This window comes from Halichoeres trimaculatus, unplaced genomic scaffold, assembly GCF_033239565.1.
Source record: "Halichoeres trimaculatus isolate MK-OKI-2021-1 unplaced genomic scaffold, fHalTri1.1 fHalTri1_scaffold_5, whole genome shotgun sequence".
Classification (NCBI taxonomy): Eukaryota; Metazoa; Chordata; class Actinopteri; order Labriformes; family Labridae; genus Halichoeres; species Halichoeres trimaculatus.
This window is the reverse complement of record NW_027437183.1, coordinates 2124245-2131103: the sequence shown is the minus strand read 5'-3', so window position 1 is coordinate 2131103 and position 6859 is coordinate 2124245.

Below are 6859 nucleotides of genomic sequence, written 5' to 3'. Positions count from 1 at the left end.
GGAGGATGGTGGTGGAGGATGAAGGAGGAGGTGGTGTCTGAGGTCAAAGTGAGCCCGGGGGCTTCCTCAGGTGAGAGGGTGTCAGGGGAATCGGTAGCTGGAGATGGATTTCCTCTCTGCAGAGCCATCTCTGCCCCCCGGGGGGCCACTCTCACTTTATCTTAATGTCATTCCCTCTCATCCAGCCGGGCGGAGGAGATGATGGAGGCTGTCCCTGCCAATAGAGCAGAGAGGATTTGATAGAGGAGCGAGTCAATGAGGAGGAGAAATGTGCTGAGACACAGAGCCAGAGGAAAGTCTCCAGAGTCGGGACGGGACAGAGGTTCAGAGACGCAGAGAGAAGAGGCTGACAGTTCATCCTCTGATTCACTTTTTGTTTCATACAGAATCAAAAAAATCTTACAATATCACCTTTTTGTCTCATAATTTTGACTTATTTCATGATTTCACCTTTTTAACTCAAAGATTTAACTTTTCATCTCATAATTTAACCCTTTTGTCACATAATTTTACGTTTTTATCTCCTCATTTTGACATTTTATCTCATAGTTTTGGCTACTTATCTCTTAATTTCAACTTGATTACCTCATTTTGACTTTTTATCTCATACTTATGACTCTTTTATGATTTCAACTTGTAATCTCATGATTTTAACCTTTTTATCTCATCATTTCAACATTTTATCTCATCATTTTGATGTTTTATCTTATAATTTTGACTTTTTATTTTATAAATTCAACTATTATCTCATAATTTTGACTTTATTATCCCATTATTTCCACTTTTATCTCATATAATGACTTTTAATTTTATAATTATGGCTTGATTATTTCAAAGTTTAGACTTTTTATATCATAATTAAATTCGACCTTCTTATCTCATTATTTTCACTTCTATTTTATATTTTTTACTTGATTATTTCATAATTTTGACTTTTTTGTCTTTATTCTATTTATTTTATTTTATTTTTATTTTTATTTTTTTACTGGCCAAAATTGGCTTACATATAAAACTTACACTTAGTGGTTAAAAAGATATTTTAATTGGTTGATTTGCTCAGATCTGTATAAACACATGTTCAAGAGAGTCCATATGAACCTCAGTGAAATAAGACCAAATAGTTGAAATATATATATATATATATATATATATATATATATATATATATATATATATATATATATATATATATTTTAACTTGATTAATGAAAAAAAGGAAATTGAATTTTTATACACATTCATTGGGCTTTTAGAAGTATTTTAATCTCAAATTAGACATTTTTTTCCTTGTTTTAACCTCTGGGAGTACTTCTCTAGACCCGCTAATGTGTAGATTTCTTATCAGGTAAAACAACTTTCTTCATGGACAGATAATTTTGCACCTTTCAAGACATTTCCTCATCAAATTGAGTGTTTTTATGTTGCATTTTAGCTCTACTTTTCTGCAGTGAGGCTGTAAACTGAGGTGAGTGTTTGGGTCAGACTCTCTTAAAATGAGCTAAATCATGTGACAGTGTGAAGGGAGATTTACATGGGCCTGCTGCCCTCTTTGTCTGCTTCTCCTCTCATACATAAACATACACATTTATGTATTATTTTTTCTGTTATGTTGAGTTGAGGGGATTTCAGAGGACACCTGTAACTTAGTTTAATCATCACACTCGCACTGTTCTGTTTATAACGTTTATCTGTCATTGAATCCTTATCAATAAAGTTCCTTTAAGTAACAGTATGTTAGAGAGGGATTTGGTTACAGGTGTGTTGTTCTGTCTAAAGAGTGGGGGTAATCAGTGACACCTGGCATCTACACAAAACCATGAAACCAGAGTTTTCCACAATCTTCACTTTGGCCGGAGTTACACCGTGGTCCGTCTGGTCCGTCAATGTCTCACTGAAGGGCTCAGCTGACCGACATGTAGCTTCTACAACCCAGCTTAAAAACAGTGAAATACCCCTTTAAAATGTCAGATTTTCAAGTTCTCAGCATCACTCAGAGACTAACCAGAATAAAAATCAGTCTGTAAAATGAAAAGAGCCTCAGTGTATGAAGGACTGAAGTAGGATAAAGTCGTCATCATCAGCATAAAGACGAAGTTTAACATTTGTAACGTCTCTCAAACGTCGTGGACGTGGAGAGGAAAGACAAACTGTCAGAGGATGGACATCATCTCTGTGAAACAAATATTTATCTTCATCCATGAACTAATTTAAAACTCATCTGAGTCTGCAGGCGGTCCCGTGTTAAACCGTGTTAAACCTGACCCCCCACCTGAGGATCAACTTGTTTTTATCCCTCTGTGGGAGAATCAGAGGGATGTTTGTGTCCAAGGTGTAAAAAGTTGATTAAAATTTGTTTATGCGTACCTTAAATCCTGTTTCTCTCACTAATCATGTTTTTAACATCAGACCTTTGTGAAAGTTAATCTGTCGTCTGCAGCTTTCCTCCCAAACAGGATAATCTGACTACTTAACCGGACGGCGCAAACAGGATTCAGGGAGCTAATGTTTGAACACAGGACGGAGGAAAAAGGGAAAACAAAGGCTGAGCGACGGGTCGAAGGAGGATTTATCTGACGTGGAGGATGCGGTCTCTTGTTCCCGGTGTTGATCAGACTTTGAGGTATTTTCTGGATTTAAAAAAACAAAACAAAGTGAACACACGGAGCGTGAACACACACTTCAGATGTTGTCCTCCGCACGCTGCCAGCCTCATGAATTAATGATGCGTCTCCTCGCTGCCAAACTCTGCAACAATGAGCGAGACTGTATTTTCACCATTTCAGCTCCTGAAGCCATTCTCATGCAAATGTGAAATTTATTGTGACAGAGTGTGTAACGCTGGCAGTAACACCTTATCTTAATGAATATCGAGTGCTCTCTAATCAACTTTTAGTTGGAGTGTGCTTCATAAAGAGACGATTCATGGCCTCTCCTCTTTAAACACTCGGCCGCCGCTGTCGCTCCGATTGATGAAGTCGTCCGTCAGATTGATCGCCGGCGTTTCACCAAATGAAAATGATTATTGAATGACTGTGGCCGAGCCGTTAAAAGAGCCGGGCACATAAAAGTGTGAAGTCGGAGCTCGCGTGAACCCACTCAATTAAAAAGTACGAGGTAATCGCTCCGACATGCTGTTAGCCTGAGTTATGGCGGTTAGCCGGGCTTCAGCCGCAGTCTGAGCTGCAATCACTTAAGAAATGAGAGATTGAAGCTGTGAGGAGCAGCGCAGGTGGAGGCAGAGGTCACCTTCACTAAGTTACAGAGAAAGTTCAGCTGCAGGGTTTCTGCTGAGCCGCTGCCCAGGATTATAATCCTTAATCTTCATCCTCGCTCAGAGCGTGACACCAAGGCTTCGTCTGTAATCTGAATATTAGTTTGAATCAAAGCCTGGGAATGAATTAATCCTCTTTACGTGTTTATTTGTTTTTGACCTTTCACACCAGGACCAGCTAGCTCTGTTAGCCATGTCTGTGAATAGCATGATGCTACTCTGCCTTCTGGTATTTCCTCTGTTGCTGGGTTAGCACAGCTAGCTCGTCCATCTTATTGGAGATAAATCTTACGTTCCCAATAACGATGGATGGAAGGACAGGTCCAGGCTCACACCTGAGAACCAGCACGTCATCCTCACCTCCTTCTCCTCACCTTGTGGGGAAACATCCGGCCTTGCACCAGTTAGCATTGACATGCTACAGGCTGCTAACAGCTGATTTCACATGTAAACAATGCAGCCATGGTTACATGTAGGATCTCCAGACAAACACAGGAGAAAAAATAGTAAAAATATCACTGAAGACAATAAAGTTTGGTGTCCATGACCAAAATAGTTATAAATGTCCAAACTTTGAGTAGATCTTAACATTTTAGTTACTTTGTAAATCATATCACGGCAGAATGATCATATTTGATTTTTAATCTTACACCAAAAGTTTCATTGCTTACTGAAAATAAATCTGGAAGGGATTTTTATTTTTACAGCTGATGGAAAAACTACTTCCATATAATGTACGCATTGTTTAGAAAATTAAACTAGAGGTTTATTTGGGCTTTAATTAATTAGTAGAAGTAAACATATCTTATAACTAAAAGCAACAAGATTTACTTGTGTTTCTTTCTCAGCAATTCACTTCTATGTCATGGAGCGTCTAACGTTAGTGTTGTTGTATTGTAGTTGTAATGCTGACTCAGTCCAGTAGATGGCGGTAATTCACCAAAACCAGTCACCAGCTTAGACAAACAGCATTAGTGCCATGCAAAAACATTTTGTGGACAAGAAAATTATGAAATAAAAATTGACTGATTTGATTTTTAATCTTACACCAAAAGTTTCATTTTTTACTGAAAATAAATCTGATAGGAATTCTTATTTTTACAGCTAATGGAAAAACCACGTCTTTATAATACACATATGGTTTAAAAAGTAAACTATTGGTTTATACGGACTTCAATGAATTTGTAGAAGTAAAAACACCTCTTTAATAACTAAAAATGACAAGATTTACTTGTGTTCCTTTTTCAGCAATTCACTCCTATTTCACGGAGCGTCTGATGACATGAGTGTTGTTGTATTGTGGTTGTAATGCCGACTCAATCCACTAGATGGTGGTAATTCACCAAAACCTGCCACCTGCTTAAAAAATAGCCTTAGCACTGTGCAACACATCATGAAATAAAAAGTGACTATGTAAAAAAAATAAAAAAATAAAAAAAATTATAAAAGCTTTGAAAATTAATAGAAAGTCATAATTTAAAAAGTATAAAACTGTTAAAATAATAATTATAAAATATTTACTCATATTAATTCAATATAAAAGAATAATAAAACATATCTCACAATTTAATGTTCATATTATTTCTTTACTGCTATTTATCAAAATGGTATATATTTTAAATTGTTGTTTTTTATTTATTTAATTATGAATCTTTTGGGTTCCATACAGAACGATTTTTAGGAATTTTTAGCATACTGCAGATTTTGCGAGTTTTTTGCATACTGACCTCTACAGACTGACTTTAGGCCAGAATATTAGGAACTGCTAGTGTAGTAGGTAGTTTGGAAAACAGCTTTAGTGTCTGAAGAACTTTTTATCATGCCTGATGCTAACAGGCTAAATCATTTTACAGTTTCACTAAAAATGTCAGAAATTAAAAACTCTGACCTAAAAAGCTTCACACAGAATAATATATCTTTTTTTTTGGAGGCCCGGAGCGGCTCAGAGTTTTTCTCTCAGTCAGGTTTTGATGCACACAGTCTGTGTCTGTGGTGAAATCCTTTAAGTGGTGATGCTGGTTAACATTCAGGAGGATCTCACCTTCAGTCACAAACATGCAGCTTTAAACAGGAGCTTAGAGCAAACACACACACACAGATGATGATGGTGATGATGATGATGGTGATGATGATGAAGTGTGGTGTAACACTGGTAGAGATGAACAACAACAGCAGCAGCTGAAGCTCCTGGAGGATTTCCTGCCTGTTTTCTTCGTTCGGAGCGTCAGGACCTCAGAGACCGGCCCACAAACATGTTGTTCTCTCTGAGCTCGCCGTGTTTGTTTGCCGTCACAAAGCACCTGCTTCAGCTAATTCCTCACAGCCTTTCCTGGATTACACGCTGTGGGCGGGGCTCATGTGAAGCCACGCCCCCTACCTTTCCTCTCACTGACCTGTGGACCAATAGGAGAGCGGCGCTCCCTCCTCCACCTTTCTCCCCCTCTTCACTCTCTCCTCTGAGGATCAAGCCTCCGTAATCCCAGGATTTTATACCCTCCAAAACAGCTTGGGCCCATCAGCAAATTGCTGCGGCATATGGTCCAGGTTTATGATTCATCTGGCACACGCCGAGCGGCGAGGGACGCTCGTCCCCGCACAAACACCAGGAAGACAAGCTAACGTTCAGCCCTGCCAGAGGAGAGGAGGGAGAGGAGGGAGAGGAGGACGTGACTCTGGACCAGAGAGATCCAGATCCAGCTGAGGCCACACAGAGGGACAGAGAGAGACGACAGACTTGAATCAGATTCTGCTTCCTGATCCTTATTTCAGAGCAATGAGTTAATCTTTATAACGTCTGCATTAACAACAGTTACAGAGAAGCTTTCAGAGCCAAAGTCACTGACGTATGATTTTAAAGACCATGTTTGAGATTCCTACTCCTGTTTGGGAGTTTCAGCAAAGTTTTGTGTTCTTTAAATCTCATCCTGCACATTCTGTAGTTCAACACTTCCCAGATTTGTTGCTGATGTTTGAACAAACCTGATGCTGTTTTCTCAGATGTGATCCTGAGGCCTGCCGTCCTGGAATAAATCCTGGTGGTTTGTTGGAGCTGAGGGTTGTGACGCTTCTCAGAGCTCCTCTCCATCTAAAAAACCCACCCTCAGACCAACTGTATATCTGATTATCTGATTTTTTTTTTCTATTTACAACCAGTTTCAGCCTGTTTGTGGCCTTCTTCAGCCTTTCCCAGTCAGCATTAAGCCTGTCATGGCCTGTTTCATCCTATTTCAGCTGGTTTGTGGCCTTCTTTGGCCTTTCTCAAAAAGCTTTTAGCCTGTTTCAGCTTCTTTCAGTCATTTTTAACCCATTTTTAGCCTGTTCTGGCCCCTTTACAGACTGTTTGTGGCCTTTTTCAGCCTTCTAATGGTACGGCCACACCAAACGCGAATTTGCGGCGCAATTACATACAAAGTCAATGCAAAGACGCGTTTAGCCGCCGACTCGCGCCTCAGGCGGCGCGATTCGCGCATTTGGCGCGGCGAGTTTGGAGCGGCGAGTTTGGAGCGGCGAGTTTGGAGCGTTCACGCGTTTGGGCGGTAGACGCGAATTCGCTCGAGTTCAAAATATTCCCCCACGACGTTATTGTTT